Genomic DNA, 13757 nt, shown 5'->3' on the forward strand with positions numbered 1-13757 from the left:
CCTTAAGCAGAGGACCCAACTCCCCAGGACCCAGACTTCTGATCCACAGAAGCTGTGGATAATAAATGTGTGCTGTTTTAAGCTACTCATCTTGCAGTGATGTCTTATGCAGCAGTAGAAAATTGATACAGTGTTCAGGTGCTGTTGCTAGGGAATTGGCCCTGAATCTCAGAAACAATGACAAGGCTGGTTTTAAGACCTTGTAGTTTGGATACCTTGATACTTACTTTCGTTATATGTGTACAAAAGCTCTCTCAGGCCTGCTCTGCCGAACTCTTGCCCTTGTCTCTCTTAAGAGAAATGGAGCCCTGCTACCTGTAGGTGTTCTTCCTCCGCCACCCCCCGGTGGCCAACAGCAAGGTCTACTTCCTGCTCGGGATCCTCCTTGCTAGCTTCTGTGTGCATAGAATATCACTCCTGTTACTGTACTGTGAATCTCTCCTGTGGGACCGCATGTGTGTGACCCACCACCTACTATTTACGGTGATCATTTGTGTGTACTGTGTTAAACCTGCTGGGCTGAACTTCCAACAGCCGACAGCCAGGTCTCCTTCGCTGCTCAGAGGGTAGATCAGCTTCCTTCTCAGAATGGCCTCTAATGAGTTACCTGGCCCAGTATTCTAGAATTGGGCCAGCTGGGTCCCTCAGGTGAAATAAAATAATCCTAAATCAACTTTGTTCTTTAATTTTTAATTTAAAAAATTTTATTTTTGGGGGGGATGGGGAGGTAATTCAGTTTATTTTTTTTTTTGATGGAGATACTGGGAATTGAACCCAGGACTTGTACATGCTAAGCACGTGCTCTACCACTGAGCAATACCCTCCCCCTCCTAAGTCAACTTTAAATTGCTATAAAAATGCCCCAAATTCTTTTAAGAATTTATTTATTAAATAATGCATTTTTCTTTAAACCACCCAAAGTTCAAAAAGATTGGGAATCTTCTAAGACTGCTGATGTCGATATGAGACAGGTAGCAAAAGTTCCGCTTGAGATGCAGGGGCATGTGGTTTAAAAAAAAGGCAGGTGGTGGTTAAGGAAGACGAAGTGGGGCCGTCAAGCCAGCGTGCAGCTGGAGGCGGGTCGGAAGGGCTGGAGAGGGCCAGCAGGTGCCAAGCGGGGAGGGATTTAACCCAGAAACAAACCTGGTACCAAAACGTCTGAGACCAGGCTTGGTCTTAACATAATTTTTACAAGGATACAAACTGAGCCTCAAGTCATTGCTCTCATTTTCCGCGAGTGAACCGAGGCCTCCAGGCTGTATGAGGCAGGCCCCACTTATTTTTTAGAACCATTAAATCACTTAAATTATTTGCATTTAATTTTCATTAAGGAAACAAAAAAAATTACTGCAAATAGGAGTCAGTTTCAGCAAGTGCCCAAATAACAAGAAAAGCTCTTTTCCATGTTCAAAAACTTTCCAAAATTTAGAGTAATTAAAAAGTAAAAGGCAAAAATAGTTTCAGAAAAAATAATGCTGACGTACATTTTCAGATACTGCCAAAGCCAGGCTCCTTTCTGGCACGTAGCTGCCTGACTTAGGTGATCGCCAGTGGGGGCTAAGCTGCCTCTGATTTCCTGCCAACCCCCACCCCGCCCCCATGCACCATTCCTACTGCGGGCCATCAGGCAGGCCTTGTCACCCCCCTCCGGGTGGGCCACTAGGAAGATGCCTGGGCGTGAGATGTCATAGCTATTTCAGTAATTGAAATGCAGGGTACTTCCTGTTTTCCTTCTGAATGTGAGTGCTAGGTAAATTTTTCAGGACCAGTTCAAGACCTGCATATCGTGATTTAATTCAAGCCCTCTCAGAAAACTCTTCCCATACTTTCCCCACTACAAGTTATAAGATTCCTCACATTAGAAGGAAGGAATCACAGGAGAGAGGGATTACGAGGGGAATGAGAAAATGCTTGGGAATGATGGAGATGTTCATTATCTTGATTTTTTGATGGTGGTTTCACAGGTGTGCATATATGTCAGAACCTATCAGATTGTACACTTTTCATATGTGCAGTTACTTCAATAAAGTTGTTTCAAAGTTAAAAAAAAAATCACTCCCAAAGGCCCTCGGGACCAATACTTGTCGCAGTGAGAGGTATTAAGGTACAGTTAACGTGTGTTACTCCTTAGAAGGTGTTAATTACTGCTGACACATTCGGTGCTGCTGGGCATCACAAGGTCTTCTGGGGAAAGAGACCAGATGTTGTCTTCGTGATTGTTGCTTAAGCTCTTATTAGGGGAATTTTCAAGATACACAAAGGTAAGAAGTATAATATGTGTGCTCTGTGTACGCATCACCCAAGTTTAACGGTTACCAATATTTATCAACAGTTACTAATTTTGCTTCATTATTCCCGTACACACTTTCTCCCCTCTGAGATAAGTTTATGGCAAGCAACTTCAGACTGTTTTATACAGAGGAGTGAAGCAAACTTCAGAGACCGGGTACCTGGCGAGCAGCCTGGCTAGCTGGGGGGGTGACACTCACAGAGGTGTCAGCGTGAAGGAGGCCTGAGCCCAGGACTGTGGTACCAAAAAGTCAGTGGGTTTTTAAAAATAGGTATTTTCTGAGAAAGAATCAATTGATCTTGACTGCAAAAAAAAAGTCTTGTTTTTTTTAAGGTTTTGTTTCACCTTAAGTATAGGAAGACTGTGCCAATATTCATTTATTTCAAGGTATTTATTTTAGACTTAAAACATTCATAATCACATTGAGTTTAAACATCCTGCTGTAAGCACCGTGCTCGCCCACTGGTTCTGTGTTCCTCAGTTTTACAGCCTACTCTTAAAGACGAGGGGCAACGATTTCACAAATTTTAGAAAATACATTAAAAAGCTTCATCACCTTTTGCATTCAGGAAAATGATTATCATTGGCTCAGTTCTCTTTGATTACATAACATTTCCATTTCTTTTCCTTTGGGAAAGTGACAGTTAAACCCGTTGGGGCTGTTCTCTTCCTTAAGCAAACCTCTATTTCCGAATGTTCAGCGTAGTCTGTAAATGTAACCCAAGCGAGCACCTCCCTCCTGCACTGGCGTGTCTGGGAGAGGGGTTTGTCACAGGACGGGGCGCGCGGCAGTCCTCACTGCGGAGGCGTCCTCGCTGCCCGCAGCCCCTCCGTGCCCCCCCCCCGTGGCCCACAGCCCTGCCCGCGCCCCCGTCACCCCGCCTCCTCCCGGGGAGGGGGGATGCAGATGTCAGGGCCGCCCCTGCCCGCCCCTCAGCGCCGCCTTAGCCCTCTGCCGTCCTTGCCAGCCTCTCACTGAAGTGCGGGGTGACTGAGGTGGTGGCTGGGCTAGCACAGAACAGGGGCTGAGTGCACACTGACTCGAGAAGTTACTAAGGAAAACTCCACTGGGCTCTGTTCGTACGTACTGGTTTCATTACGGCGGCCTCACCGGGGAAGAGTAATTCCTCTGTCCCTCTCATCAGCCCAGGAAGGAGAGGCTAGTGTTGTGTTTCTAAGGTCCAAGTTCTTTTAACATCTCTTACTCCACCAGGGAAGGAAATAGCTGTTGTGATTCAGGTTCTCTGAGGAGGACTAAACCGGACCATCTCCGAAGGAGAGGCGGCGAGGGCCCCGGCTTTGGCTTAGATTCGTACCCAACCCCAAGCAGCACCCGGGTGGCGACACCCCTGAGGGGACTGAGTGAGGATTCCCGGGACTCAGCGCCAAGCCCAGCCTTGAGAGCTGTGTTTGTCTCCTAGGGCTGCCAGCATGAAGCAGCACAAACCAGGTGGCTCAAAACAGCGGGGACTGAGGCTCTTCCAGTTCTAGAGGTTAGAAGTCTAAACTCAAGGTGCCGGCAGAGCCCTGCCCCCTCTGAAGGCCACAAGGGAGAATCCTTCCTTGTCCCCCCTAACTTCCGGTGGAGTGCCGGCAGTCCTCGGCGGTCCTTGGTGTGCAGGTACACAACGCCTGTCTGCCTTCGTGGTCACGCAGCATCCTCACTGTGTCTCTGTCACCACATGGCCATCTCATGAGGACACCAGTCATGTTGGAGTAGGGCCCACTCTTCTCCAGTATGACCTCATCTTAACAGATGACATCTGCAATGACCCTTTTTCCAAATAAGATCACATTCTAAACAAAAATAATAAAAACTGTGAAATTATGTACTTTAAATTGGCAAACTGTATGGCATTTGAATTATATCTCAATAGAGATGTTATTTTACAAAAGAACTCGATGCATATAACATGGGTGACCGTCAAAATAATTACACTGAGTAAAGGAAGCTGTATTTTAAAGAGTAAACTCTGTATAATCCCACATATGTAAAATTCTAGAAAATGCAAGGATCTACAGTTATGGAAGGCAGCTATCAGGGGTGGCCTGGTTGGGGGAGGGAGGAACGGATTACCAAGGGGCATGAGGAATCTTTGGGGGTGATAGATAAACTCAGAATCTTGATCGTGGTGGTGGTTTCGTGACTGTACACATGTTAAAATTGATCAAATTATATGATTTAAATATATGCAGTTGTACATCACTTATCTTCAATAAAACTACAACAAAAAAAAGCCTTTAAAAAAATCACATTCTGAGGTCTCAGGGGTTAGGACCTCAGCATACCTTTCTGGGGAGACGCAATTCGCCTCGTAACAAGAGCACAAGACACCTGTAGCAGGCCTGGTGTGGAGGGGGCAGTCACCAGCCTGTGAATAAATAGGCCAAGTGAGCTCACACAATGCCTGTTCTCAGCATCAACCAACTAAAGACCAGAGGGTCTACCTGAATTTTCTAGGTGTGTGAGCACTCGGAGGACCTTGCACAACCTCGGGAGGGGAAGGGAGATAGATGTGGCAACTCTGCACCCGAGCACGCGAAGTCCTCTCCTGACGATTACACCTGACACCAGCGTTCCCCGTGCTCCCTGGGCCGCCCCCGCCCCCGGCCACGGTCACTGGCCATTTGTCCTCTCCAGGCGCCTCATTCCTTCATTTATCACCCACAGGTGCTGGTGCTCTATTTTCAGAAACTCCCCTTTCATTTTGTCTGTGGACAATTTCAGGGTTCATGTACATGGCCCAAAAAACCAAGGTCACTTCCTAGTCATAAGTGCCACTGACTCCTGGTCGGCAGGCTTCATAATAAACCTTTGCAGTGACAACTTTTCTTCAATTCAGCCTCTATAAATCTGTTGGAAGAAAGTATTCCCCCACCAAACGTTATAAGCAGCAGAGAAGGCATAGAAAAACATGTTCCCCTCCTCAGAGAGTCAGTCCCCAGGGCTTGAGAATATGCGAGGCTGGACTTTTTTTTTCTTCCAGTTATATAAAAATCAAAGAAATGCCCTATTTCTGCTCAGATTCATTTGCAATATCACTGCTTGGATTTTTCCTTAGTTTAAGCACAAAAATTGGTCTTCAATGTTTTATATCCCATAAATAGCGTCCTCCCACTCAGAGGCAAAATGGAAACCTCCGTATATTTTTCTGTAATCAAAGCATCTTCACCCAGTTGTGCAGAGGGAAAAATAAAATCCAAGAAATCAGGCAACAACAGGCAAACTATATTTATAAAATCATGGAAATATTATGCAAAAGCATTTTAGCTATATTTGATAATACAACAAATTATCAGTCAAATTGCTAAACCACTTTCTTTTATCTTTTTTTTTTTTTTTTTTTTGAAGAGGTGAATGAAAGCTTTAAGTCATCGCAACCCCTGGTATTATGAACCTTCTTTCAGAACAATTCCAGGAATGATTGCATACATTCAACATGAAGAGTTATAAAAAAAGAGGATAGTCTATTTGTATTTACAGGTTTTTACTGAATATTTTTATTTTTCACTATACATTAGTCTTCTTAAATTCTACCTAGAAAAGGTTTTCACAGAACAAAGTTTTATTTTTAAAAAGACTCCTAACAGTGAAATAAACACCAGTTCTAAATATAACCTTCATGCTCTGCAGAAAAAGGCAGCCATAATCTCCACAAGAACCCAGCCATGTAATCTGACCACTGGCTAAACCACTTTCTTTACCGAATACTTTTAAAAATTCTCCTTTAAAACAGTGAGAAGGTGGGGCTGTAGGAAATTGTCCTTCGCCCTCCCCTAATAGAAAATTAAGATGGTTTTAGCAATCTGAATGCAGAAGAGGAAGTCAATTTATTTTATATTTATAAAATTGTGTATCTAAAAAATTTTTCTTCAGGGCTGTGCATATTTGTGATCCAATGTCTGAATACACCTGTAGCAGCCCAGGGAAAATGATTGATTCACTGACTCCTTCCCCTAAACCTTTATTAGCCGTAACCTATTAGAATGTGAAGACAAAGGAGGTGGGTGTAACCAAAGGATGGTGCCCGGATCTGTTGTTTAAGCACTGAGAGCGATCCCTTAAGTCCACTATCCCAGGTGGAACCAGTGTGGGGCAGATGTGGTCTCTTGAGGAACAGGACTGTGGGCTTGAGGAAGGATGTGGGATGAAGGTAAGATGCTGATCTTAGAAGCACGGCTGTTAGATCCTGACAATAGGCTGTAGATCTTTAAAGTGTTTAGAGATGATCTGCGCAGGTCAGAGCCTCGCAGGAGCCCGGGCTGAGACCGCCTGCTGCTCGGTAGCTCCAGGGCCAGGACTCAGGTTTCCCGAACTCCTAGGCAGTGCTCGGAACCTTCTTCAACCTGACTGCATTGCTTCTCTTGAAATCAAGTTTAAATGTCACTCACATGTAGAAAAGCAGGTTTCCGGTTTGAACTTGTTTGCTTTGAGGAGCGTATGGTGGATCACTAATGTAGTATTTTCCTCCATACTTAGCCATTGCAAAGTATCCCATGATGTAAATGAGACTGACAGTCAGGCAGACGTCTTTTTAACTTCAGAAGTGACTTGCTAACTTCCATTTCAAGATGCTCAGCAAGCCTGTTTTCTCCACTGCTAATAACTTATTTTTCATAGACTTATTTATTTTATTTTTTTTTTTGGTGGGGGAATTCGGTTTATATCTTTGTTTGTCTATTTATTAAGGGAGGTACTGGGGATTGAACCCAGGACCTCGTGCCTGCTAAGCACATGCTCTACCACTGAGCTATACCCTCCCTCAACCCCAGCTGCTTGTAACTTAAAGGGATGCAGTCAAGAACAGCCTTCTGTGCCTAGCAGCCCGAACCTGTTATCCTGGCCTTCAGCATCTGAATAGCACTGCTAGCACCTCAACTGTCTCCGGGCAGCAGCTGCTGTCAGCCTGATCTCATCTTTCCGAACCGTCCGCTGCCCGCGGAAAGGCATGGTGCACGGTCAGCCCCTAACTCCAAGAAGCACAAGCATCGAGAGGCTAACGGCCTCGTTCCAAGTCGTTGCCATAAAGTTTATCAATTCCTTCGTGGTTTTGAAAGTATTGATACAAGCTACCTTACATATTGGTCATTGTTTTTCCATTTTCCTTCATTTATTTAACTACTACTAAGCAAGAACAACAAAAACAAAAAAAACCCAGTGGACTCGTTACATTTTTCTTGAGTCACACCAAGTTGTTAATAGGGTAAAGAGTCAGCATGCAAAGTACTCTATGGAAATTATACGAAGCTGCTCTAACAAATACTGTAAGTGCCAATCCACTCGTGGTTCACATTCCTGAGAACAAAGAGCTGGAGAGACTCGGGGATCAGCCCTCACTCATCCCCAGGGATTCTGATGCTGATTAAATAGTGCAAATATTTCCAGGGCTCATTCCAGCCTCCCGGCAGCCAACCCAAGGGTGGTGTGATGGGGGCTGGCTGATGACCGCGGGATGGCGTGAGATGCTGGGATCTGGGGATGGCGCGTTCTTGTGCTGCCCCATGATGGCCGCGCTTCCTCAGAACTGTTCTCCCTCCCAGGATGAATGTGCCCCTGTGTACAGAGAGCGTCTGCCGTCCCCTGTCCAGAGGGATGGACACTCTTGCCCTGATCTGCGCTTATGTAGGGCTCTAGGCCAGTTCACTCACTGTCCTTGTGAACATCCATCTTGTCCTTGTCATGGGTCCAGAGGAGTCTTGTGGGGAACCCAGCAGAGGGGCTGGGCTGGGACAGAGCTGGGGGGAGCTTCCCCTCCTGCAGGAACCGCAGCTGCTCTCCCTCCTTCCCCAGAGGGACCACCGGCTCTCCATCAGAACCAGGCACAGCCTGTGCATCACACATCTCCAGTATCCAAAGCAGAGGACAGTCAGTAGCAGATTCAATACTTCATATTTCTACTTCTGTTCATGAAACTAATTGTGGCAGAGGCCCTTGTGAAGCAGCTGTCTCTAAATAAGACCACAAGCTACACATGAATTCCCCAACAGTGTCTGCAAGCCAGGAACTCAGGCTCATCAAATCTTCTGGGGAGATAAGACTTCTGATCAAGGTGGACAGTCTTTAGGAAATAAATAACCCTAATGAGAGGAGACTCATCGACCTTGGCACCTGGACAAAACCAGAGAATTACTTCTTCTAGTCCTCTTATTTCACAGACAGGACACTGAGGCTCGGAGAGGGTTAGGATGGGAGACATGCGAGTCTCCCGCCTTTCAGGGTGAGGCTTCAGTGGCACAACCCAGCAGAGCAGCCTCCCTGCACTCAGAGCTTCGTCCAGAGTGTCCGTCATCAGGGTCAGTGAGCTGGCCTCTGAGAGGCAGTGAAGCACTGTCCACCCAGAAACGGGGTGGCCCACGTCTCAGGGAGATTTTAGAAATGGGACTGGGTTCCAGTTTACTGATTTTTTCCCTCTAATTATGAAAAAGCCCTTATCAGATGAAAGATTGGCATTTATTTATTTGCAAAACCGATATGTAAGGGGGCTTTTGATTTCTACACACAGTTTGGAAACTGCTTTCACAGGTGTTCATTACTCTAATGTGTTCATAGGGTCATCTCAAATTTGAACAGCAAATTGCCATTCCAAACCAAGCAGAATTAAATCTCAGCTTGTGAGAGTGGTAACATTAGCTTGAAAACAGGATACACTAAAATTATAAAAATAGCGCGGAGGGGATAGCTCAGTGGTAGAGTGCATGCTTAGTATGCACAAGGTCCCGGCTTCAATCCCCAGTACCTCCATTAAAATAAATAAGAAAATAAATAAGCCTAATTATCTCCCCCTCCAAAACAAAAACAAAAAAAAATTAAAAAATAAAATTAAATAATAAAAATAGATTATTGCTTTTACTTGGTTTGTACCTTTTTTTTTTAAGAATTACAAAAAGGAATCCACTTGATAATTTTCCCTACTAGTAATGTATATATATGCATATAAAATACACACACTCAAGCCAATTTGGAGATATTTATATATATATATGATATAATCTTAAACCTGAGCAGGGAATTACTTTTAGGGAATAGGCTGGGGCAGAGAAAGAACAATATGAGCCTGGAGTATCTAGTTTTGCCAGAAGTCAGGCTGTGTTCAAAGAATAAGCAAAAGAACACAAGAGGCAGGTTCAAAACCAAGGTCTCCCACTGGCCAAATAGGAAATCTTTTAAGGGTAAATGGAGATCCACATTTTGCTCTGGCAAAATAACACTATTGCCTTCGATAACTTGGAAGGCAGATGATGTGTGTTTGGACGGGCGATTTTAGGGGAAGAGATTGGTTAGTATTTGCTGGCTTTCCCAAATTACTGCATGATACCGGGGTTCAGAAATGACTGGCTAGTTTCTAAGCCAGAATGAAAGGAAATGGAGAGTCTAGAACTTCAGGACCTATAGCACTGAAAGAGGCAACTGCTACTTAACTCCAAGTAATACAAGATGAAAATAAGAAGCGACTGAGTTTGCAGCAAGGATTAGACCAAGGATATGAATGTCAAAGCCCTGGTTTACATCTCTGAATGGATAAAATGACACCCAGTAATTTCTTTCTGTTGGAAAAAAAAGGGGGGGCTCAGGAAAGACAGACTAAGGAGAGTGGCTCTCTAGAATTCCCCAGTGTTAACACTTTACCACACTGACCTCGTCCTAGTCACTCTGCTCTCTCCCCTCTCCATAAGCGTGCGCACTCACACGTATCGTTACATGTTCTGTGCCCTTTGAGAATAAATTGCAGACGTGATGCCTGTTATCCCTAATGCTTCAGTGATGCTCTATGAAAACCCACAGCTAACATCATACTTAACGGTGGAAGATTGAATGTTTTCCCTCTGAGATCAGGAATGAGACCAGCGCCTTGCCTCTCACCACTTCTATTCAGCATCACACTGGAGGTTCTCGACAGGGCAGCTGAGCAAAAGTAAGAGATAAAAGGCATCCAATTTGAAAAGTAAGACATAAAATTATCTCTGTTTTCTGATGATATGATTATATAGAAAATCTAAAGGAATCTACTAAAAAACTGTGAGAACCAATTAACGAGTTCAACAAGGCTGAAGGATACAAGCTCAATATACAAAAATCAATTGTATTTTTATGTGAGCAACAAACAAACCAAAATGACATCAAGAAAACAATTTCATTTACAATAGCATCAAAGAGAATACAGTACCTATGCATAAGCTTTTGAAAGGAAGTGGAAACTGTTCTGAGAACTACACAGCATCATTGATAGAAATTAAGGAAGACCTAAATGGAAAAACATCCCCTGTTCACATACTGGAAGACTTAATGTTGTTAAGATGGCAGTACTCCCAAAATTGATCTATGGATCAGTACAAACTCTATCAAAATATCAGCTACCTTTTTTGAATAAATTGACAAGCTGATTGCAGAATTCAAATGGAAATGCAGGAGACCCAGACTAGCGAAAGCAACTAAAAATAAGATAAAGTTGGAGGATCCGTGTCTCCTGATTTCAAAACTTACTAAAAGCTGCAGTTATCAAGACTGTAGTCCCGGTGTAAGGATAGATGGATAGATCAAAGGAATAGAATTGAGAGCCCAGAACTAAACCCTCACATGGTCAATTGATTTTTGACAAGGGTAGCAAGATATTTCAATGGAGAAAGAATAATCATTTCAAGAAATGGTGCTGGGACAACTGAATATCCACAAGAAAAGAATAAAGTTGTGTACATCCCTTAAACCATATACAGAAAATTAACTCAAAATTCGTCACAGGCCTAAATGTAAGAGCTAAAACCATAAAGAAGAAAGAATAAGAGTGCATCTTCACAACCTTGGGTTAGGCAATGAATGGTTTCTTAGATGACACCAAAAGAAAAACTGGGCTTCATTAAAATTAAAAACCTTTGCATTTCAAAGGAGAACATCATGAAAGTAAAAGGCATCCCACAGAATGGGAGAACATATTTGCAGTGCAGATATCAGACAAAGGACTAATGTCCAGAATATATAAAGAACACTTACCACTCAATAATAAAAATACAAATAGGCAAAGGATCTTAATACACATTTCTCCAAAGAACATATACAAGTGACCAGTGAGGATGTGGAGAAGTGCTCAGTATCACTGGCCATTATGGAAAAGCAAATCAAAACCACAGTGAGATGCCACTTCACATCCACTATGATGGCTATAATCAAAAATCAGACAACAGCAAGTGTTGCCAAAGATGTGGAGAAACTGGAACCCTCATACACTGCAGTAGGCTTGGAAAAGGGTGCAGCTGCTTTGAAAAATGTTCCTCAAAATGTTAAATATAGTTTAACATAGTTATCATGTGACCCAGCAGTTTCACTCCTAGATATATACCCAACAGAAATGAAAACACATCTGCACAAAAATGTGTAAGTAAATAGTCATAGCAGCATTATTCCTAATGTAATTGTTATCTTTTAGATTTTTGCTAGTTAGATTAGCAGGTGTGGCCCTTTGCTTTTAACTGATTTCTAGGCAGGAAGAGCATTTCTATGTTTACCACTTGTTTTGTTTTGTTTTCCCACTTAGGTCTTTTGCCCACTCTTTCATTTTATTTCTATCGAGGTGACTTTTTCTTATTGATCTGTTTATGAAACATATGTTACTGAAAATGAGCTGCATTTGACATGAGCGGTGGGGAGAGCTGAGATTTAGGGATCTACTTTAAGACTTGTCCAGAATTACTTGTGAAAAATTATGAAAAAATAAAGATGTCTGCTCTCACCTCTTCTATTTAACAATCTAAGTAGTCAGAATACCCTCCCCTCCAAGAAAAACTGGGAACGACCCAAATGTCCAATTTGATGAATGGATAAATACCCTGTGGTATATCCATACAATGGAATCTTATTACACAGCAGTAGAAAGAATGAAATACAGATACCTGCTACAGCATGGATAAGCCCTGAAAACCTACTATGTGAAAGAAGCCGGTAACACAAGGTCACGGGTCATATAGCTCCATTTCTCTGAAATGTCCAGAATAAAATTTACAGAAAGTACATCAGTGTTCGTCTAAGGCTAGGAGGGAGCTTGGGGGTGGTAGGGAGAATGGAGAGTGTGTGCTAATGGGGATGAGGTCTCTTCTGAGGGCCATGGATATGCTCTAAATAGATTTGGTGATGGTGGTGCAACTGTGTGACTATACTAACCACCACTGAACTGCACACATTAAAGGGGTAAATTGTATGCTTGTGAATTATGTCTTCATAAGCTGAGGGTTTTTTTTAAAGGTATGTGTTTGTTAAAGTGAAATACTGGAAAAAAAAAAAAGCTCTGAAATTTCCAACCAATTATAGAGTTTCTGCCATTTCTTTTTTATTTTCACACTGAGGATAGATAAAGGACTGTGTTCACAAGTGCCTAGATCATTTCTTTTTTCTCTGAAGTTATGATGTTTACTTGAAATAGAACAAGGTCATTTGTTTCTGTGTGTATTCAGTTTTAGAGTTGTAGCTACATTCCTTATTGGTGTAATTCTATTTTTGAATTAAAACATTTATGTTTCCAAAATTAAAACTGTATGTGTTATCCACAGAAAAGTGCTGCTCCTCCTCTTAGTCTTTCAACTTTGTTCCCACCCAAGCTCCGCGTATGACCTACTTCATCAGTTTCTGGTTATCTTTCCTAAATTTCTTTTGTGGAGATTTTTGAGAAGCAACCAAGTGAAAAAGTAAGCACCAAAACCTGAAAATGTGGGTAGGGTATACCTTAGTGGTAGAGTCCCTGCTTAGCATGCACAAGGTCCTGGGTTCAATCCCCAGTGCCTCTAATAAATAAATAAATAAAAACTTAGTTACCCCACCAAGAACCCCCCCCCCAAAAAAACAAACAACAGAAACTGAAAAATAACAAAATTGGATGACAGAACTAATATAAAATAGGTAGACATTTATTTATATATATATATATATATTTTGAAGTATATCCAGTTTACAATGTTGTGTCAATTTCTGGTGTACAGCATAATATTTCAGTCATGCATATACATATATGTATTTATTTTCATATTCGTTGTCATTATAGGTTACTACAAGATATTGAATATAGTTCCCTGTGCTATAAAGTATAAACTTGTTCATCTATTTTATATATATTAGTATCTGCAGATCTCAAACTCCCAATTTATCCTTTCCCACTCTCTTCCTCCCTTGGTAACCATAAGTTTGTTTTCAGTGTCTGAGTCTGTTTCTGTTTTGTAAATAAGTTTGTCTTTTTTTTTTTTTTAGATTCCACATATAAATGATATCATATGGTATTTTTCTTTCTCTTTCTGTCTTACTTCACTTAGAATGAGATTCTCCAGTTTCATCCATGTTGCTGCAAATGGCATTATTTTATTCTTTTTTATGGCTGAGTAGTATTCCATTGTATAGATATACCATAGTTCTTAGATTCATTAAAGGATTAAAAATCTCAGTTTAGATCACAAATCAAAACCTAAAAATAAGCACCAAATTAAACAACAC

This window comes from Camelus dromedarius, chromosome 6, assembly GCF_036321535.1.
Source record: "Camelus dromedarius isolate mCamDro1 chromosome 6, mCamDro1.pat, whole genome shotgun sequence".
NCBI classification, from domain to species: domain Eukaryota; kingdom Metazoa; phylum Chordata; class Mammalia; order Artiodactyla; family Camelidae; genus Camelus; species Camelus dromedarius.